Consider the following 23,092-nt stretch of genomic DNA (forward strand, 5'->3'; position numbering starts at 1 on the left):
GCCGCCCCCCGCCCTCCACGCGCTTTCCCGAGTCTCCAGGCCCATCACGGCCTCCGCGAGTCGGACGCGGGCTGTTTGTCTGTATTCCCGGCCCCGAGTGGGGGCCGCGGTGGGGACCGGCCGGGAGGGCGGCGGGCCGCCCCCTCCGCCGCCTCCGAGGCTCCCCTCTGGGCGGGGGCCGGGCCGGCCGGCCTCGGGCGGTGTGCGGCGGCCCCGGGGGTCGCGGGGGCCGGGAGCGGAGTTCGGCGAGGCGGCGGGGCGGGGAGGGGCGAGGGAGGAAGCCGAAAGGGGGGACGGGGGCGGGGAGCGGGCGCCGGTGGGGGCGGGGAGCGGGCGCCGGGCGGGGGCGCCGAAGCCGGGCCCCCCCCAGTCCCGGGCCGGCCCCCGGGGGCGCGGGCGGGCGGGCGGGGGGTCCCAGCACTCGCGCGGGCGCCGCCGGGGTGGGGGTGCGGGGCCTCCCCGGCGGAGGAGTAACAATGAGCGCGGCCACCCCGGGGGGTTAGCCCCGCGAGCCCCCGCCCCGGGGGCACGGGGAGCCCCTCCCCTCCCCCTCCGCGGGCCTCGGCGGCCACGGGGGGCTCCCGGGGCCGCGCTGACAGTTCGAGCCCCGGCGGCACCCCCCGCCTCCGCCGCGGGCGGCCCCGGCGCCCCACGCGGCCCGGGGTCCCCGCCCATCCCCCCGCGGGCGGGCCCGGCCCCCAGCCGCCCCACAGCCCCGGCCCCGCGCCCGGCGGCCGTCCGGGCGGCGAGGGGCGGCCCCGAGGCCCGGCGGCGCGGCCGGGGGCCGGCGGGCGGCGGGGGGGATCCCCGTACCTCTCTTTGTGTCTGGCTGCTCCGTGCCGCCGCGGCGGCTGCTGCTGCGGCTGCGGCTGGGCCTGGCCACTCGTGTCTCTCTCTCGCCGGGAGAGAAGCGGAAGTGCAGCAGCAGCAACTATTAAACAGGCAATGGCTTCCCCCGCCACACACGCTCGCCCGCGCCCCGCCCCGCCCCGCGCAGGCCCCGCCCCCGCGCAGGCCCCGCCCCCGCGCCCCTCCCCCCGCACGCGCGCCCTCCCCCCCAGCGCGCACCTCAGCACCTCGGGCGCGGGGCCGGGGGCCGAGGTCTCGCGTGGCCTGGGGACCCCGCCCCCGCCCTCGCTGGGAGGGGTGGGGGCGCCGAGAACTGCCCGGGGTAGGGAGATGACCTGAGGAAGTCCTCAGGCAAAGGGCGTCTGCCAGGGGGACCCGAGGGTGGCCGACTGGTTTTAAAAAAAAAAAGGTGATCTGGTAGCCAGGACTTCAGACGAGAGAATGCCCCCGGGAACTGCTCCTAAAAAGTGATCAGCCTAAGGGGAAATGAGAAGTCCCACGACAGGCTTTCCTGTGGGCTGACCTGGCTTCTCCCTCTGACGGTTTACCTGCTAGGAGCAGAGGTCGGTACAGGCTCGCCTCTGAGAAACGGGACTTCTCTGCCAGACACGTGCCATTTTACAATTTTAGATATTTCCAGTCATTTTTATAGACAGAGGTGGTGTTTTCTAAAAGTGATTTCGTGACAGGTAAAACCAACCAACGTGCGATAGTCTCACGAACGTGAGAAATCAATGGGAATAAACTCTGTACTACTGCGTTAGACTGGATTTAGGATTTTTGGTGTCAGAATTTGGATTAAAAGTTTGGGGGACCGCTGTACCTTCTTCAGCTACAGTACAAATGCCATTCAAATAATCATACTATTTTTATAAAAGTCCCTCTAATTCTGAGTTGTTCATTTAGTGTTCTTACCAAGATTAATTTTTTTAAGCCATCAAATTACAGTTATGTTTCTCACTTATTCCTCATTTCAATCGAAGGAAATTGAAGAAATACATCTGATGTTACATGTACTAGGTGTAGTACATTAAGCGACTGTCCAGTCACATTTCCATGGGCCACTCTAAATTATCTCATTCAAATTGCCATCCTTTTCCATGGCAACAGTGGCTTCAGTTACCACAGTACAACACAATTTATAAAGCCCGTGGCATATCCTCTAACCAGGAAAACAAGCATTCTTACCACCTAAACCCCTCCTAGCCCTCAACGTGAAACTCCAACTTTGTTAAGACTCATAAAGTAATTGTGCAGACTTCTTGCTCAACCCTTACAGGGAAACATGTACCTACCAAGAATTGTCATGGAATCAAGGCGGTAAAAGCTGAGAAAGAAAATATATATAGGTCATCATTTCAGCCTCCTATCTCCAGACAGAGCAATCCCTCAGTCGGTCAGATGCTTAGAAATTTTGAAAAGATCCCAGATGTGTGTTTGATTTCAGGAGTCCTAGTAGAGCATATAAAAATAATAACGTTCTCTGCTGTATGTTATATGAAAACAACCCAAAAGAATCTGCTTAAAACTAGGCTGTATACATGTACTTTGGATGTAAAAGATATAAATTTAAGGGAAAACAATAAACAAACATGAACTCAGTAGGGATGAAAAGAAAAATCTGAAGACAGTTATTAAAATTGAGACTTCCTCTTAGGAAAATTTGGGTTTCTGATTCTTTAAAATACATGTCTACACTGTCAGTGTCACCGACTCAATAGACGTGTGTTTGAGCAAGTTCCGAGAGTTTTGGTAATGGACATGGAGGCCTGGTGTTCTGTAGTCCACGGGGTCGCAGAGTCAGACAGGACTGAGCGACTGAACTGAACTGAACAGTGTGAGTACAACTAGTGAAGAACGCAGGAAAAGAAAAGGTTTGATTTGCTCATATGACTGGGATGGTGGCTGAATTTCTTCTTTAATTTTGGTTTGTGTAAATCATATGTTTGGATACTAACTATAATAATATTTTTTTTGAAAAACCGAACGTGGTATTTTGTGTTTCATCGATGCTTGGATTAGACTGGTCCCTGGGGAAACAAACCATGAAATGGAAGGGACCCTCCTCTATAGGGGAGTGCCTTCCCAACCACCAGTCTGGAGGGACACTAGCTCTCTTTTGTGTCCTAGTCTTCTTATCTCTAACCCTGGTTAGTGCTTTATGATTCAGGAATGACCTGCCTGCCGAGGGGGGAATAAAAACCTCAAAATGTTAAGAAAAGAATCTGCTGCTCTCAGAAGACTATTCTTTATGTCAGGTTATTTTAAAACGACAGTTGTCTCTGTCATAAAAATAATAATAATACTTCATTTGTAACCTTCTAGCTCTTCTGCTTATTAGCTGCAAGGCCTAAGGAGCCAAGTTGACTCTCTAAGCCTCCCTTTCCTCATCTATGAAGGGCCATACCTGTGCCGTAGTGACTAGTGAGCTGCAAGAAAGAACAAATGTGTATCTATAATTAGATGGTTTATTAACTGTTGCTCAAAGTAAAGTATTCATAATCCCACCCTGATCCTACTTCTCAGGAATTTTGTTAGGACATGGGGTCTTTATGACTCAGTATTGATGACAGTATAAGAAACCTCCTCAGGAGAAAGATAAGAGTGGAGGAATTAGAGGATTGTATTTACCAAATGGGGCCTAAAATATAATATCTTGGAGTTCAAACTCCTCATGTTGCAGATGAAGAAATTCAGGCCAAGAAACCCGGTGTCTTATCCAAGGTCAAGCAGAAAGTCGGTGGCAGAATTACAGCTGTGGTCCATGGTGTCTGGAGATGACTTTGTTTCTTCTGGCAATGTTTGGTAGGGGGAAGAAGGGAGAGTCTCAACTATGTTAAAGAACAATATATTAAATATATTTACTATATAAAGAACTCTGATAATATTTTAAAGAACATTAACAATCAGCATAGTTGTTAAAGTGGAAAAAATGGAAGCTAGTGAAGGGAATTGCTGAACTTATAACATGTATTGTACTTGAACCAATTAATGATCACTATTGAAGTTCCCTGCTCCCTACTCTGAGAATAATCCTAATTATTTCTTTTATTTCATATTGACAGGCATATTTTAAGTAGGTACTACATTCTCATGCTATATTGTCCTGAAGAAAACAAAGGGTGTGCCAGGAAAATCTCCCTCCACCCCTCCCCCCAACTCTGAAAGTCAAGGGCAGGCAAATGCGCATATATATAGTGGCTGCTTTGATAAGAAGGCTCAATCTACATTTAAAAGACGCATTCAGCCAAAAGGCCCGTGTGGTGCAGCACTCTGCCATCCCTGGGCTTTGAAAAATTGGGCTCCAGTTTAGTAATGCCTCTTTCTGATTCTCAAAATGATCCAGTTCCCTTCCTCAAGCCATCTTTAGAGTATCAAGTATGTTTAAATAGAAGCACTTGAAGTTCAGTGTATTGACTGATCCCTAGGAGGTGAAATGACATAGTTGATTCAAAAGAAAGAGACCCCATCTAACTTTCGAGCACTCTTGTTTTTGGTTTGTTGCTTGCACGGAACTTCAAATATTTCATGAAGCTATCGTTCTCTTTGGCCAATGTCACATTCAAAGAATTGTCAAGCAAATTAACATTTGTTACTATGACTTTTTAAAGCTACCTTATGACTTGTTAGAAAGACTTCCTTTTTTTTTTTTTTTTTGGTCAAAAGGAAAAAGCTCTTATGTTGGGAATGTAAAAAGAATTTCTATAAAGCTTTTCCGAAAAGATGGACTCACTGCAGATTTCATTCAACTTGTTTTATTTTATGTTGCTCCTTTGCTTGAAAAAGTCATTCCTTATACAAAAGGATAGAAGGATAAAGATTTGCAAAGAAGGATCAATTACATGAAGCCTAATGAGATCTGGGGTTTTTATCTTCAATTTGGGTTGTTTTTTCCACAGGCTTTTTTTTTTTTTTCCCAAAAAAAAACAGTGATCCCTTTGAAGGACTCTAAGCATTGTCCGACTCTATTGGTCCTGAAGGTTGCTATCACAAAGCTAGGACAGAGCTAAATTATTTTTTTCTACCACATGGAGGCATTGAACAACCATGTGATTTTCAAAATTTACCAAGACTTGATAAGAGTCAAAAGGTTTCTCAGGCAACAGCAAAAAGGTGGGTTTGATGTCGACAAGTGACTGGTGCTTAGTATGGAAGCATTCTTCCCAGTTTATAATTTAGCGTCTCCTCTGAGGGACCTATTCTCTAAACACACTAGCCTTCAGCCTCCTATACGTTGATAACATAAGGTCACAGTGTATTCAAACATACTGGATTGCAGCTTGAGCAGTTTGGTCCATTAGTTCCTGAAACCTTTTCTTGAACAGAACACATTTTCAGTTTCCTGAAATTTGGAGGGATGAAAGAGTATGGAAAATTACTTTTTTTTCACGCTAAGTAGCTATTGAGAAACTTTTTTAAAAAAGATCAACTTTCCCTCGGTTCCCTGGTGTGGCAAATCTCAAGTCAAGGATCCAGTGTTGAATCCAAAAGTTACCTCAGTAACTGCAAGGCCCAGAAGCAGTTGGCAGCAAAGACACCAATGTGGACTTGCTAAGCCTACTTGATGAGTTCTGTCTTTGCAGCAGACAGGACTCAAGTCTCAGCCCCAAATCAATTAAACAACAAATACGCATTAACTGCCCTGTGTATGCTGAGCACAGTGCCAGGTGTTGTGGCAGAAGTAAAGTCTGAGAGGTATTCTCTGTGTGCTTCGGTTGTGTTGCCTCTTTGGGATCCCTTGGACTGTAGCTCGCCAGGCTCTTCTGTTCCTGGGAATTCTTTCTCCAGGCAAGAACACTGGAGTGGGTTGCCATTTCCTCCTCTAGGGGATCTTCCCGACCCAGGGATCAAACCCCAGTCTCCTGCTTGGCAGACGGAGTATTTACCAGTGAGCCACCTGAGAAGCCTGTGCCTTCTTTCAGTACCTTTAAAAAATCAAACCACTCTATCTTTAAATAACAAAACAATATATGGAGGCAGAAAAACTCCAGAAGTTACTGGAGAGAACACGAGCAGACAGATTTGTTCAAAAGAAGTTAGTGGTGGCTGGAAGGGTGAAAACAAGTTGCCTGTCATTTGCAGAGGGCTGAGCTGAGAAGCCCGGACTTCATTACAGGATAAAAGTACAAGAGAAAGACACTAGAGGCATTTTAGCCTAAGGGGTGTCTTAAGAAGATTAGTTTGATAGAAAAGCCAGGAAGAAGAGGAAGAAGTCCGCAAACCAGGAGGAAACCACTGGGGGAGTCTAGGCTTAGGGAAGCTGCTCCTGAGTCCTAATTCTCTGCGCTCATTTTAATTAATCACCTTTAATGCTGAAGCTCTGGGAATTTAAAGCCCGCGATAGGTGAGAACACGTCTGCTTAGAAGTATTCTAGAACAGTGCTTGGCACTTAGTAGGTGAGCAGTATACAGCCATAGGAGAAGGGGACGACAGAGGATGAGAGGGTTGGATGGCATCACCAGCTCGATGGACATGAGTTTGAGCAAGCTCCGGGAGTTGGTGATGGACAGGGAGGCCTGACGTGCTGCAGTCCATGGAGTTGCAGAGTCAGACACGCCTGAGCGACTGAAAGGAACCGACGCAGTCACAGAAGGCAGGGGATGGACATCACCCTTGGCATCGATAGTGTCCTCTTTCAACTCTCCCACCTCCTCCAGTGGCCCCTGGTTCACAGGTGTGGGATGACACCATCAAGCTCTCAATAAGGGACATGTGAGGTCTGTGTTGCCACTCCTAGGAAAGCACGCGTGGCCCCAAGGTGAGGCCTGAAAGACTCCTAGCCGCCCCTCCACCCCCTTCATGGAAAGGAATATCAAGTCTTGACCTCAGTGTTAGAGAATTCCCAACTGGAAGAGGCCTTGAGAGCATCCCTGAATGTTCTGTTAGCCCACAAAGAAGCTGAGGTCTGGAAATGCTGGAGGAGTTTTCTAAGGTCAGGCAACTGGTTAGCCACAGAACTTTCCCTTGAAGGAATCCAAGTGGACCATGGGGTCTGCTGGCGTCCACATCGCCGCGCCTCAAATGTGGGGTGTCCTTGGGGACATCCGCAGCCAGAGGGAACCTCCAAGGGGTGAGTGCGCCCTCGTCCTAGCCGGCCGGCACCGCTGTCCGTGGACCGGGCCGGGTCATCCTCTTCACAGACCCTCCACCGCGGACATCAGGCCAGGCACAGACTCAGCTCTCCAGGGCGTGTGTGTGCCCACACACACTGCTTGCTTCCTGAATCCCACTCACGGAATGGAAGACAGTCTATAATCTCACGGTGGAGTGGGGACGGATGTTGGCCCTGCGTGACTGTGAGGCTAGAAGCAAACATCCCGGCATGCCCTTCCTCATCCCTGACTTCAGTCTCCTTGAAAAGTCTCTTTAGGAACAGACTTGTGGTTGCCCAGAGCGATGGAGTGGGAAGTTGGGGTCAGCAGATTAAGTTTTAATGTGTGGGGTAGATGGACAACAAGATCCACTGGACAGCACGGAGAATCTTCAAAGTTCTATGCGTGTGTTAGTCGCTCAGTCATGTCTGACTCTTTGTGACCCCATAGATTGTAGCCCACCAGCCTCCTCTGTCCATGGGATTTCCCAGGCAAGAATACTGGAGTGGGTTGCCATGCCTCCTCCAGGGGATCTTTCTGACCCAGGGATCAAACCCAGGTCTCCTGCATTGCAGGCAGACTCTTTACCATCTGAGCCACCAGGGAAGTCCTATGATAAACCATCATAGAAAAGAATATATTTCTTAAAAAGGGAATGTGTGTATGAATACCTGAATCACTGTTCTGCACAGCATGATAAACACAGCATGGTAAATCAGACATGCCAAGTTTTCCCACGGTCCCAGCCTTCCCCACGTCTCCATCCCAGGGAGGAACACAGTTAGGGAACAAGCAGGCCTGTTTCCAGACCCACACTCCCTCTAACGGACAGTGAAGTTTGGAAAGTTCTCCAACCTGCCCAACTTTTGCTGCTGCCTACGTAAAACTGGGATAATAAAACTGATTTCTTTTTTTTTTTTTTCATTTTTTATAGAAGTATAGTTGATGGTTAGAAAAGACCCTGATGCTGGGAAAGATTGAGGGCAGGAAGAGAAGGGGATGACAGAGGATGAGATGGTTGGATGGCATCACCGACTCAATGGACATGAGTTTGAGCAAGCTCCAGGAGATGGTGAAAGACAGGGAGGCCTGGAGTGCTGTAGTCCATGGGGTCGCAAAGAGTCGGACACAACTGAGCAACTGAACAATACCAAAGATGATTTATAACGGGTTGCTTTCTGCTGTACAACAAAATGATTCTGTTATACACATTCTTTTTCATATTTTTTCATGATGGTTTATCATAGAATCTTGAATATAGCTCCCTGTGCCATACAGTAGGACCTTGTTGCTTATCCACATAAGATTTTTTTTTAAAGGTTAAATGAGAAACGTCTGTAAACTGCTTAGTCCAGGGCCTGGCATGACCAGAGCTACCATCGTTGAATCTAACACATTATTCTGGTCTAATTAGTATTTTTCAGGACTTAATCCAGCAACCTCAGACTTCCTTTGGCTGTTCCAGAGTTAATAAATTAGAAATGCACACAGCCAACCCTGTACTTGAACACTGTTTTGGGTGCTTCCTGTCGCCGGGAGACATTGCCGTGGGGGACCTCTGCCGCATTCTGGCTCGAGCCCAAGGCGGCATCCAGGGAGCTGCGAGGCCACCTGCTGCGTGGGGGCCAGCGGAGCAGAAGCCTGAGAGGCCGAACAAACAGGTGAGTCAGAAATCCCCCGAGCTGGCCCAGAAGCACTACTGTCTCAGTGAGTGAGTCAGGATGGCCGAGTATGTGACGCTTGAGCTTCAATTGTTTGGAGAACTGTCAGGTAAAGGATCATTCCAGAGGATTTGTGTCTCTTACGCGGAATTCATTCTCTTTCTCTGTAGATGGCAGGTTAGTCCGGCCTTTTCAAAGTGTTAAATCAAGAGGTCTGAAAGGAAACTGGCGGTGGGCAAGCTGGAGTTTTCAGAGAAGCTTGAAACGCGAGGAAGTGTCTCTGGGCAGTCTGTGGATCACAGTGTGGACGAGCGTGGAAATCCGTGTCGCTGCTTACATGCTTCTCTGCTCTCAGATTCACACACTGGATTCCCAGAAACAATTACACCATCAGCAGCAGCAGTTTGGGTTTGTAAAGGTCATTTTTTCCACCGTCTATGAGCTGTTTAGGTTCTATCTGTCCTAAGACCGAGATTTAGAACTGGGTAACTGGGGGTGAATATTTGTCCTCTTAGAGTTCTAAATTTTTACCATATTATGGAGTTGAGAACATAACATTTTTTGAAAACAGTTTTTTTTTTCATATAATTGTATAGAAATTTGTATTTGGAAACCCTTCAACAGTGGAAAAGCTCATTACTCACAACTCTGGGTCACCCCTCAGCATTGCTGTGTCCTTCAGCGACAGGCGGGAAAACGAGAAGGATCCTTTCTAAGCCTGAGATTTATGTTCCGATATTTAGAGTTTATTTAGTTCCAGTTGTGTCTTAGCTTAAAATAAATCCTTGGGATGGTGGTTGGTCTAAAGAGGTATATACTTACGATGTTATTTTTGGAAGCTGCTAGACAATGAAATGAAAACTTATGATTTTCCTTGAACTTGGCTTGAGAGTAAGATCAAGATTTTATGAAGTTGGGGGTGAATACATTTACTCTGTTCAGACTTTCTCACTTGTAAAGGAATGGCTTAGAGCAGAGCCCAGAATCCGCAGCTCAAATTCTATAGATATTTTCTTAGTTCTGTCCCCATTTATGGATCCATTGTTACCAAAATCATCCATCATCCTCTTATTTAAAAAAGTAATTATTGGTACTCCAATATATTTGCATTATAAACACATATTATTAATACCATCCCATTGTTTATTTATTGCACATAAATGCTACCCAGATAATTTAGGTTTGGCCTTTTATAGGAATGGCTGGAGAGGTTTTCCTTAGGAGTATACGGTGTTTTAGTTTAGTTTTTTGAATGGGACTTCTGTGTCCTCTCCTTATGAAACCTTCCCTGGGTCGGGAAGATCCCCTGGAGAAGGGAATGGCAACCCACTCCAGTGTTCTGGCCTGGAGAGGCCCACGGACAGAGGAGCCTGGCGGGCTGCAGTCCGCGGGGTCGCACAGAGTCGGCAGGACTGAGCGAGCAGCACTCATGACACGTGCGTGGTGTGGAGGGTGTGGGAGGCAGAGCGGTGTGAGTGTCGCCCTCACCGCGTGGTGCACATCTGGTTGTGTGTGGCGCGAGGCCATCTCCGCAGCACCTTTAACACGCAGCTTCTGCTTTCTAGAAAAGTCCTTTTTTGTCTGTTTCATTCGTTTCCTTTTTGCTATGAAAAACTTGAAACATTCATAAAAGTAGAAAGCATAGTACAAGGATCCCCCTACGCTCACCTCAACACCTACATTAAAGAATTGATAATATTTGTCATATTTGTCTTTTAATTTACTAAAACAGTTTAAAGTAAACCGATGTCAAGACGATTTACCCTAAATTCTTCAACCTGCTGCTTCTTCAAAAAACAAAATAAAAAACACATACCATCATTACACTTACAGTTACAGGTATACATTATTAACCTGGTAGCTCAGTTGATAAGGAATCCGCCTGTGATGCAGGAGACCCCGGTTTGATTCCTAGGTCGGGAAGATCCACTGGAGAAGGAATAGGCTACCCACTCCAGCATTCTTGGGCTTCCCTTGTGGCTCAGTTAGTAAAGAACCCGCCTAAAATGCGGAAGACCTGGGTTCGATCCCTGGGCTGGGAAGATTCCCTGGAGAAGGGAAAGGCTATCCACTCCGATATTCTGGCCTGGAGAATTCCATGGACTGTATAGTTCTTGGGGTCAGAAAGAATTTAACTCGACTGAGCCACTTTCACTATTAACTAGCAATAATTCCCTAGTTTTGTATAAATATTCTGTATATATTCAATTCTCTGACTTCCCTTTAGGATCAAACCAGAGTCCTACTCAAGACCACACGTTCTGGGTTTGTTTTGTCTCTTTTAACTCAGAACCACCTCTCCTGCCTTTCCTCAACGGCAGCATTGGCTTGTTGAAAAGACTCGGCCAATTTGTTTTGCAGAGTGTCCCGTGTTTTAGATTTGCTTGATTGTTTTTCTCGTGGTACTGTTTACACGACCCCTTTATCTCTTCTGTATCTTGTAAACCTGAGTTTCCCTAGAAAGGTGTGATTCATTCTAGTTAAACATGGGGAGCGAGACAGTCCAGGCCTGGGTGACACTGGCTCCTTCCTGCTGTGTGACATCGGGAGGTGAAGATTTCTTCCTTCAAAGGCATCTCTGGAGCAGCTGAAACACGTACCATTTCTCATGTGTCTTAAAAAACACCTCTGGACCCGAATCCAGAGCTGTGAAGGTCATTTAGCCTCTCTGATCTTCAGTTTTCTTGCAAGAGACAAAACCAATACATTTGGCACTCAGTGGTACTTGGTACAGCTGGGGGATTGGTTCCAGAACCCCCACTGAGGCCAAAATCCAAGGATGCTCAAGTCTCTTTATGTAAAATGGCGTAGTATATACGTCTAACCTACACATCCTCTCGTAAAACTTGAGATCATCTCTAGATTGCTTGTAATACCTAATGCAATGTAAATGCTATAAGTGCTATATCATTGTAAATGCAATGTAAATGCTATGTAAATAACTGCCAGGATACAGCAAATTCAAGTTTTTAAAAACATTTTTTTTAATGTTTAAAATTTTCACCTAGTATTGAGGCTTTTTTTTTTAAATTATCTTTTATTGGAGTGTAGTTGCTTTACAATGTTGTGGTGGTCTCAGATGCACACCAAAGTGAATTGGCAATGCATGTACACATATCCCCTCTTCTCTGAATTTCCTTCTGATTCAGGCCACCACCGAGCATCGAGTAGAGTTCCCTGTGCTATGCAGTAGGTTCCCATTAGCGATCTATTTTATACATAATATCAATCGTGTGTGTATATAAGTCAATCCCAGTCTTCCAGTTCCTCCCACCCCTCCGCCACTTCCTTGGTGTCCATCCATCAGCTTTTGCTTTTTTGGAATTTTTTTCCCCCAGTGTTTCTGCTATGCACTTGGTTGAATCCCCTGATTCAAAACCCAAGAAGTACTATTCTTATCATCTCCACTGTATAGCTGAGAAACTGAGGCACAAAAAGTTTAAGGAATTTCAGGCCAGTCGCTCAGTCATGTCTGACTCTGCGACCCCATGGACTGCAGCACTCCAGGCTGCCCTGTCCATCACTATCTCCCGGAGCTTGCTCACACTGAGTTTAGCTGTGGTCAAACTGCTGGTGAGAAGGCGAGACGAGTGCAAACTCAACCAGCCTGACTGCAAGGCCCGGGCGGGAAGTCACCATGTGAAAGCACCATCAGCGAAGCAATGACCAGAAATACCATTAGGTGTTGCATTAGCAGATGGAGAAGATGTTTTTCTGTTTCTGCTTTTTTCTTTCTTTTTTTCAGACTTTCACTGATGTTATCCTATTACTTGTATAACCACAGTATGAATAGGTATTTACAGTGGAAGACATACAGCATGGATATAAAATTACAGTCAGAATCATTTCTTACTTACCTGCACTCTGCTCATGGCACAGAGAATGGAATAAAAAGAATCACATCAACAATAATAAAGAAACTTTCCCTAGAGGAAAACAGACATATTAAGTGATGCCATAAACAGACACTGTATTTTCTTCTTCGCAATTCAGTTCCTTTTGTCCTCTCTCATTTGACATATGGCTCACTTCATAAAAACGTTTAAATATTGATTTCCAAATAGCTTCACGTGGTCCTAAAACAATATTGACACACCATGTGGGTTTTCGGAAGGATCTGTTCTGCTGTTTCTATGAAAGATGTTTAGGTTTTTCTTCCCCAGGATTTTTGAATCAAGAGGATTCATTGGTCAATTATACTCAAACATGATGACCATGCAATTTCTCTTTCAAAGGCTGTGGTTGAGCCAGTTTTAAAAGGCACGGCCGTCAGTAGGTCCTCTGGGTTAAACCTCTCAGATGAGCATCTGTCCTCTCCAAGATGTGAAATCATACTTGGCAAAAGGCATCTTAACCCCCAGAACCCTCAGTCAGAGCCATCACGATTTTCGTCCACAATAAAGAGAGCTGTGAAAACTGTTCAGTCTTCACCAGATTTCTGCCACTGAAATCAGTAGCACATTTTTTTCCTGCTCTTTTCATTCTGCTACAAATATCAGAAATAACAGTATGTTTACTTTGATAACTATAATAATCCCAATCCTGGAAATATTTACTGTCACTTATATAAAAGCCAATAAGATATTTGAGGGCTTCCAGGTGGTGCTAGTGATAAAGAACCTGCCTGCCAATGCAGGAGACTTATGAGATGAGGGTTCGATCGCTGGGTCAGGAAGATCCCCTGGAGGAAGGCATGCCAACCCACTCCAGTATTCCTGCCTGGGGAAGCCCATGGATAGAGAAGCCTGGTGGGCGTCCATGGGGTCGCAAAGAGTTGGACACGACTGAGCGACTTAGCATGCACACACACAAGATATTTGGAATAGATTTAAAATGTGTATACATCAGCCTGATATGGGAGAGAAATGACAATGTCTCAGCAAGCTGTGGTTAAGGTAAGTATGTCACAAAATTGAAAGAGCATCTTTTATCATGCCTGGATGTTTCCAAAAGGAAAAAAAAAAAAAGTTTCCTGAACTATCTGGGGAGTTCCCTAGTGGTCCAGTGGTTAAGAATCTGCTTGCCGATGCAGTGGACACAGGTTCGATCCCTGGTGTGGGAAGACTCTACATGCCTCAGGGCAACTAAGCCTGTGAGCCGCAACTGCTGAGCCTGCCCGCCTTAGAGCTCGTGCTCCACAAGAGGGTAGCCCTCTAGAGAAAGCCCGCGCACAGCAACGAAGACCCAGCACAGCATTGTATAAATAAATAGTTTTAAAAAATGATCATACGGGGGGCTTGTATGGTGTTATCAGGGCTTCCCAGGGCTCTAGTGGTAAAGAATCCCCCGGCTGATGCAGGAGACGCAGGAGATGCAAGAGACCTGGGTTGGGAAGATCCCCTGGAGGGGGGCGTGCCACCCCACTGCAGTATTCTGGCCTGGAGAATTCCGTGGACAGAGGAGCCTGGTGGGCTACAGTCCCCGGGGTTGCACAGAGTCAGACACAATTGAAGTGGTGGCTTAGAATGCACGCACGCATAGTGTTATTCATACCCGCCAGGGTGTATTGATTGCTGACTATGTGCTAAGCGCTTTATGACTTAATCTCTACAACAGCCCTTTAAGGCAGCTTCCTCTATTATCCCCCATTTACAGATGAGACCCCTGAGGCTCGGGGAGACTAAGGCACTCGCACAGGGTCACGCAGCCCTTCGGGGGCAGAGCCAGAAGTCAGACCCAGGACTGACTCCAGAACTCAGTGTCCCTGGCTCCCTGTGGATGACAATAGTGACCACAGTTTTTGTCAGCTAAATTTCAACCCCTAGGAATGTGTGAAGTCCTAACAGAGTACCTGGTACTGAACCCAGAAAACTCTGCACAAGGAACTGAGTTGCGAAGCCAAGCTTTAGAAGCTGGACTTAGATTCATACTCCCTGTAAGGACTTTTCTCAGCACAGTTGGGGTGTGGGTGTGGAGGGGGGAGGCTCTGCCTTCCGACCTCCGGAGACCCTGTAGGCTTTCTCCCCGAGGACTCAGAGCTACCAGGGTGTCTGCAGCGTCCCTCCCCTCTCTGCCTCCCCCTCAAAGCTCTGTGGGCAGTGTGTCTTCTTCTCCCACTGTCTTGGGTTTCACCCAGCAGCCCATCAACAAATATTTCTTGAGTGAATGAATGAATGAGTGAGTGAATGGACAAACAGCTGTCAAACCAGCTACAAGTGGAAAAGCTCGCAGAGGTTCATACACAGCAAGCTGTCGGTCTAAAACAGCCCCAGTCTGGCCAGAGTATGTGCTTAATTGCTCCGTTGTGTCCGAGTCTTTGGGACCCTATGGACGGTAGCCCACCAGGCCCCTCGGTACACGGGGATTCCCCAGGCAAGAATGCTGGAGTGGGTTGCCATACCCTCCTCCCAGGAAGCTTCCTGACCCAGGGATCAAGCTCACATTTCTTTTTCTGTACTTTACTTTCTGTGTGATTGGGTCCAGACACTTAATTTCTCCTCCTTGTTTTCTCAGTTATAAAATGATGTTATGATTATTGTTTTTTAAAATATTTTCTTGGCTGGGCCACACGACTTGTGGGATCTTAGTTCCCTGACCAGGGATCGAACTCTCACCCCTTGCATTGGAAGCTGAGTCTTAACCATTGGACTGCCAGGGAGGTCCCCCAGAATGATGCTATTCAGTTATCCTTCCCAAAAATTTTAAAAAAAAAACCCTGCTTTAAAAAAATGTACATTGTCATATTAAAAATATCTGGAATCATAAATACCAAGATAATGATGCTATTGTCTTTAATTGTGACTTATTTACTTTGTATCTCCAATATTTCCATAATAATATAAAAAAAGCAAATAAACCATGTATGATAGATGAAAGTTATCCTCCCCAGGCTGCCCCGGGGGTCCCATAAGGGCGTGTGGGCCGGTGCTCCGATGCTGCCTGTCCTGTTTCCTGGTCCCCACTCTCTGCAGCCTTTGTGCGTTCAGTGGGGGTGGGGACCTGTCTGCCCGGGGGGCGGTGCCTCGGAGAGAATTCAGGGCCCCCTGATGCCACTCAGAAACAAAACTAACTGGGGCCAGAGAAGGACGTCCGTGAAGCCAGGCCCTGCGTGTGCGTCCAGGAGCAGAGGAGGCCAGCAGCCTGCTCCCACCTAGAGGGGGCCCAGAAAACGGCGCCTGGAAGCCTCAGAGGCCTCCGGAGTCCCCTTGCTCTTCCTCGTCTCCATCTCAGCCTTCGCCACCCTCGCTGTCTAGACAGAGCCAACAACCTGACTGTGTAATTAAGCCGTGCGGTCACCCTGGAGACAGCAAGGGCTGAGAGACACGCTGGGGTCCAGCCCAGCACCTGCCCAGGTGGGAGGTCCAGGAGCCACGAGGACTCAGCGTCCCACCTTCCCCTCCCCATCCATCCTTTTTTTTAAAAAATGTATTTAATTAACTTAGTTTAATTGGAGGATAATTATAATGCTGTGATGGTTTTTGCCATACATCGACATGAATCAGCCACCGGTATACATGTGTCCCACCCGTCCTGAATCCCCTCCCACCTTCCTCCCCACCCCATCCCTCTGGGTTGTCCAGAGCATCGGCTTTGGGGGCCCTGCTTCATGCATCGAACTTGCACTGGTCATCTATTTCACTTAGGGTGATTCCATCCTTATAGAGGAAAAAGGGGAAACAAGACTCAGATGGCTCCCATCCTAAGATGCTTTCCTCCTTGCTGGGTTTACCCGAGCACGTGTGACCCCCAGCCTCGGCTCTGACCTGCAGACCTTAGAGAAAGGAGAGAGGACAGCCCAGGGAGCAGGGAGCTTGCGAATAAACGTTGCCTCTCCCTCGGGTCTTCTCCACCCCTCCCTGCACCCCAGTCCCCGCCCCGTGCCCCCTGTCACCACCCTCTGCTTCCATCTGTGTCAGAGGAAACCCCTTGAAGCATCTGCGAAACAAACAAAAAACCCACAAGGCTGTCTTCTTCCTCCAAGGTTCTTAGCACTCGTTTTCAAGACTGAAATTGTCATAGAAAATGATGTTGGTGGGTTCAGGAACATAAGTTTTAATTCTCAGCCCCCAAGCAAACATTTCAACCAAAGATCCCCTTACCTTTTTTTTTTTTTTAAAGTGCAAAGTAAGTTTCTCCAGCAAAGAAAGACCTAGTATTTTCCCAAGCTTTCTTGCAAACAGAGGCCCCTTAGACAATATTTACATCTACGTGTGGGTGAGTGGAGACTGTGCTCGGGCACTTTGAATAAGAGAGGCTTTGAGAGCTTCCAGTAAGGCTGGCGGGTATTGAGGCGTGATGGTGTAGCCCGGGAAGCAAGCCCTGAGTCGTGAGAAGGATCTCACAATTGTGGAGTGTGCGCGAGGACCACGCTTGTGCCAAGTGCCCTGCGTGAGTGTGTGTGCTTGGTTGTTCACACGCGTCTGGCTCTTTGCGACTCTGTGGGCTGCAGCCCGCCAGGCTCCTCTGTCCTTGGGATTCTCCAGGCAAGAATACTGGAGTGGGCTGCCATTTCCTGCTCCAGGGGATCTTCTCGATTCAGGGATCCATTCTGCATCTCTTGTGCCTCCTGCATTGACAGGCGGGTTCTTTACCAGTGCAGTCTGGGAAACCCATAGACATGAGCTTCCTGTTTAACCTTCATGACCACCCCACGAGGCAGAAACGAATCTTCCTGATCTACAGGTGAGGAAACCGAGACACAGTCTTAGAGCAGGGGTCCTGACGTGGCCTCTGCCCCCAGGCCCTGCTTCTCCTGTGTGGTCCTGCCTCAGCAGTATTTGCAATGTGTGTTTTCACAAGCCCCCCAGGGTGATCCGCCTACACCTTCCCCTCTGGCGCTGAGCCCAGTTCTTATTCTGACCCTCCTGCGTCCACAGAAAGCTGAGTTGCTCATCCCTAACATGAAAATGGGCTCACGACTGTCGTGGAGAATTCAGTGGGACTTAGCAGCCGCTTTCTAAAGGTTTCGGTGCAGCATTTTTGAATTTTGAGTAAACAGCACTATGCAAATGGAAGCAATAATTAAAACCTGATTTTCAAAAAGCTACCTTTGAATGACAATAGAAGTAATACACACTCAGTATAGGAGATTTGGAAAATAGAGAAAACATAAAATTCTCCTGTAAATCCACAATCCTGAGATAACCATGGAAACATTTAGTTGACTTTCTTCCCACTATTTCCTTTCCATGTATGTTTGTGATCAAATACATTATTTTTACCAAATGGGGATCATTCTATATGTATACATTCATATCCTGAATTTTTTTCTCTTCACATTTACATGATGAACACTTAAAAATTACTTTAAGCTCGTGAATACAAAGACTGCCTTCCAGGGCCCAGAGTCTGGGTCAGAAAGTTCTTTCCATCTAGTTTTGTTTGTTTTTGTGAATTTTATTGAAGTATAGTTGATTTACAATGTTGTGTTAATTTCCACTGTACAGTACTATATATTCTTTTTCATATGCACGGGATATTGTGTCTTGTTATAGATTGCATACTATGCATGCCTGCTGAGTCGATTCAGTCATGTCCGACTCTGTGCGACCCTGTGGACAGCAGACCATCAGGCTCCTCCGTCCACAGGACTCTCTAGGCAAGAATACTAGAGTGGGTTGCCATTTCCTTCTCCATGTTATAGATTCCTCTTCATTTTTGTTAAGTGTACACAAAGTATGGCAAAATATTAACAGCTGGTAAATCAAGATGAAATATTCTAGGCTTTTAGCATTCTTGGATGTTTTATAAGAAAACTTTTGTAAGAAAATGTCAAGGGAAAACAAAAGCAAATGATTTACTCTAGTGCTCCTCACAAGTCAGATGGGCTGAACCCTCTTCACCTGAAAAAAATTTTTTTAAATAAAATTCTGAGTACTAAAAAAAAAAGAATAAAATCCATCAATTTAAGAATTAAAACTGAGACTGCCCTGTGCTTGAGTATTTCAGAGATAAACCCACAGGTTCAGAGTGAGAAGCTCATGAAGAGGGGGTGGGGGGCTGGGGGCAGGTCAGGAGACTGTAGGACCCTGCAGGAGCCCACCTTTTTTCTGGGCATCGCAGCCCCGCCATCTGTGGGGTGAGGAATGAAATCTGGGGTTCCAACTGCACGCATTCCTTCCAAGTAGGAATTGTCTGGTTTTTTATTTTAAGTCTCTGTGCCCCAGTACTCAGCACGTGCCTGGCACATGGTAGGGATGCAATAAATCTGACGGATGAATGGATGGGTCAGTACATGAGCTGGTGAAAGAATGAAGGAAGGAAGTGGAAAAGGTGGGCAGCTGCCTAAGGGTATACACAAGGCATCTCTTCTGCTCTCCCTTGGCTCTGTCTTGAGGCTTTCCAGATGGTTCAGTGGTAAGGAATCTGCCTGCAGTGCAGGAGACCCAAGTTCCATCCCCGGATAGGGAAGATTCCCTGAAGGAGGGCATGGCAACCCACTCCGGTATTCTTGCCTGGAGAATCCCATGGTGGGATTCCGTCCATGTGGTCACTAAAGAGTCAGACACGACTGAGCATGCTCACACCAGTTTGGCCTGTCTATGCCTCAAGCTCCACCACGAGATTACTTCGTTGCAGCAGTCTTCAAGAGCCTGCTTTCACAACCGAGCATCCGTGGGAGGGCTCCCGTTACATTTATTAGCCTTTACAAATATGTTGATGTGGGGTTTTAGGAAAAGGCTTTCCTCCCATTTGCCATAGTCAATAACACTGAAGGTAAACCGGCTTCCTAAGCTGAATTCTCTGTTCTTTTGAATATTCATAAATTGTCTGCCCTTTAAGGGTATTGTCTCCAGGAGCAAGGAGACTTTGCCTTAGAAAGCTCAAGGAATGTCTGAAGCAGAGAGATCATGGAATATTTGCACTGAAAGGTCTTAGGGTGTGACATTTTGTTTCCTGGCAAGGATGGAATCATCTGGTTAGGGCCATGTGGCCCCTACAACCTGGAGACTCTGTGTGCGTGTGTGTGTGTGTGTGTGTGTGTGTGTGTGTGCGCGTGCGTGCCTGGAAATGGAGCTTATTTATTTTTAAAAATTTAAATGAATTTCTGTTGGCATATAGCTAACCTGGAGATTTTTGCTCTGGGAAGGGCTAGTGGCTAGCAGAACTGAACGAAGACACGCCTGAACTGAGAGGGGGTGGCTCTTGAATTTGGACTTGGCGCTTGTCATGTCTTTGTGGGAGAATCTTAAAGCTCTCAGCTGGCTCTTCAGATGACAACCAAGAGGAAGCAAGACAGGGGTGCAACCCACGCCGCTTCCCTGCCACCCCTGCAGCCAGAGGTTATCAGCGCACCCCTATCATGAACCTGTCTGCTTCCACCTGTAGCCTCCGACGGTTTGCACCTACGGATTCCGAGTCAGACCAGGTGGCGGCTCTGCCCCAAGCCCTGCAGTGGCTTTCTGGCTCTGGGCAGAACCTGAACCGACATTCACATGGTCCTGTGTGACGGGGCGTCCTCTGCCAGCCTTCTGACCCATCTCCTGCTTCTTTGCCCCCCGGTCTCTCTCCTCCTGCCGCTCTGTTCCCACCCCAGGCTCCGCCCCGCCTCACTCCCTCACTGCTCTCTGCTCTCTGCCCAGACGTCTTAACCTGGTCCACCCAAAAGCAGGAACCTTGCCCCACACCCTGCCCCACTCTCTATCCCCATGCATGCATGCGTGCTAAGTCGCTTCAGTCATGTCTGACTCTGTGACCCCATGGACTGTAGCCCACCAGGCTCCTCTGTCCATGGGATTCTCCAGGCAAGGATACTGGGGTGGGGTGCCATGCCCTCCTCCAGGGCATCTTCCCGGCCCAGGGATCGAAGCTCCTCTCTTACGTCTCTTGCGTTGGCAGGTGGGATCTTTACCACGAGTGCCACCTGGGAAGCCCTCTCTACCCCCAAACCTGCTTTATTCCTCTTCATTGCATCTCTCACCACACGACACTCGATATATTTGTTTCTGTATCTTTTTCCCAGCTAGAATAGAAGCTCCCTGAGAACAAGGATGCTTGTTCAGTTTGCTGCTGTGCATTCTAATTTTTTTTTTTTGAGTGAATATTGAATGAATCTTAAAGAACAACAATGGTATGATTTTATTTTATTTTTATACCATTTTTGTACCATTACCATTTTTCCAATTCAGTGCTCCTCTCTATCATTTTTTATTACAGTGTTTTTTTATTTCAAAGGAAAATCCAGACTCAGAAGGAGTAGGCAGTTGTAAATCAATTCTGAAATGCCATTAAACATGAAATGAGTTTTTCCATTTGCTCCACAAACAAGGCTCAGGAACAGTGGCCATCTGACTCTGCCCCATGAGCCTGGGTTTCCTGGGTTATTTAAGGAAGACCAGAAAGCCCGAGTTGATGAACAGGAGGGCATTTGGCATTGTTTCACATGTTTAGCTGCAGAACTGTAGGGGCAGGTATGAGGACTAAAGTTTAAATGCAAAGGTTCATAACATTCAGGGGGTTGAGAGATGACTTTTCTCAACTTGATTTAAAGAAAAAACTTATGGAAAATTCACCAATTTGTGCAAAACTCAGTATAACAGATAGGTTGTGTTTGGTTTTCGTGCGTACTAAGTCACTTCAGTTGTGTCCGGCTCTTTGAGACCCTGCGGACGGTGGCCCACACGAGTCCTCTGTCCATGGGATTCTCCAGGCATGGATCCTGGAGTGGGTTGCCAGGCCCGTCCCCAGGGGATCTTCCCACCCCAGGGATTAAACCTGTGGCTCTATGTCTTCTGCGTTGGCAGGCGGGTTCTTTACCACTCGCGTCACCTGGGCAACCTTGTCTAGAACTTCCCTGGTGGCCCAGTGGCTGAGACTCTGAGCTCCCAATGCTGGGAGCCAGGGTTCAACCCCCAGTCAGGGAACTAGATCCCACATGCTGCAACGAAGACCCAGTGCAGCCAGATAAGTAAGTAAAAATAAATGCAAAAAAAAAAAAAAATTGTCTAAGTTTACTGACAATACAACGATGCACTGGCCTGACAATTTCCTTTCCACCTTTACATGTATTAAATCTACCTTTTAAATTCATGAATGACATCCATCAAGCTACCAACCCAAGAAAAAGGGAGAGTATATATTTCACGAGCGGATGTTATGTTTCTGAAATGACCCTTCACAACCTCAGGCAAGCCCCTAGGTCGATATTTCTCAAACTTTATGAGGCGGAAGAAATCACCTAGGGAATCCTGTTCAATGTGTGTGGATTCCTGGGCCTCATGCAGCGAGATCCGGACCCCTTATACTTGGGGGAGGGTGGGGGGAGGCTGAGAGGGGGCTGGTAAAACTGAGGAATGGGGTGCAGCGGAGCTCCCAGAGAGCCCGGACCCTCTCGAGGCGAGGAACGTGCTGCCTGACGCCACAGACTCCACCCAGGGCCTCCTTAGAGGTTCTGAGGCTGAGACAGCTCTTCTGGAATGTTCTCCTGGGAACCAACTGAGGGATCTCCCCAGAAAGGAGGGCAGACCAGGGGCTGAGGAGAAACAAACACCCCAAGATACAGCACTTTAATAGAGACTGACTCGGAAGCCTCCGACATTTTGCAAACTCTCTTTGGCAATTATCAAAAGATAATTCTCGTTAATCCTGTCAAGACAAGCTTTCAGATGATAGATTGATAAGGACACCTCCTTTTAACATTTGAGACTGTCTTGAACTTACCGCATCAGTTATAGTGGCCCCTCTGGACCCGTTCTGGTTTCTTACTGCTCGTTTCTGATGCTAGAACAGCGACCGGAGCTGAGCCCAGCTCCTCCATCAGAGACGTCCAGGGGCTGATTTCAGGGGGTCTGGGGAATCGGCCCGCAAACCGTACACCCTGAGAGCTACTATAGCCTGTGAAAATTCTTCAGTTAACAGTTGCAATGGGAGTGAAAGAAAGGGAATGTATTAGTCCCTCAGTAGTGTCCAACTCTTTGCTTCCCCATAGATTGTAGCCCACCAGGCTCCTTTGTCCATGGGATTCTCCAGGCAAGAATACTGGAGTGGGTTGCCATGCCCTCCTCCAGGGGATCTTCCTGACCCAGGGATCGAACCTGGGTCTCCTGCATTGCTGGCAGATTCTATACCACCGGATGGGGGTGGTATAGACTTTATGTTGGCTTTCTCCCCATGAATCCTGTCCTCTGTTTTCATTGTTTTAAAAATGCACATATCATGCACAGACAGTCCTTGTTCAAAACAAACAAAAGACAAGCATATAAGTCAAAACAGAAAATCCCCACAACCCCTCCCCTAGTCTAGATCCACACACAGAGCCCCACACTTCTAGGTCATGTCATTCCAGACCGTTTTTGAAGAGTTAAAAAAAAATGTCCTTTAGGCCAGGGAAAGGAATAGATGTTCACTTGGCTCCCCAGAGGGCTTCCTTTGTGGCTCAGCTGGTAAAGAATCCGCCTGCAAAGTGGGAGACCTGGGTTCGAACCCTGGGTTGGGAAGATCCCCTGGAGAAGGAAAAGGTTACCCACTCCAGTATTCTGGCCTGGAGAACTCCATGGACTATATAGTTCATGGGGTTGAAAAGAGTCAGACACGACTGAGCGACTTTCACT

The 23,092-nt window shown here is 47.5% G+C and overlaps 1 protein-coding gene across 1 annotated transcript in view; it reads right to left on the bottom strand.

Moving 5' to 3' along the window:
* UBE2E1 (ubiquitin conjugating enzyme E2 E1) overlaps positions 1-971 on the bottom strand; it is a 66,085-nt gene extending 65,114 nt beyond the window's left edge. Inside the window, exon 1 of the mRNA XM_043454269.1 lies at positions 814-971. The gene's annotated coding sequence lies outside the window, so the exon portion shown is untranslated. The remainder of the gene's footprint in view (positions 1-813) is intronic.
* Between the last annotated feature and the right edge of the window lie 22,121 nt (positions 972-23,092).

The sequence above is a fragment of the Cervus canadensis genome, chromosome 31 (assembly GCF_019320065.1).
Source record: "Cervus canadensis isolate Bull #8, Minnesota chromosome 31, ASM1932006v1, whole genome shotgun sequence".
Classification (NCBI taxonomy): domain Eukaryota; kingdom Metazoa; phylum Chordata; class Mammalia; order Artiodactyla; family Cervidae; genus Cervus; species Cervus canadensis.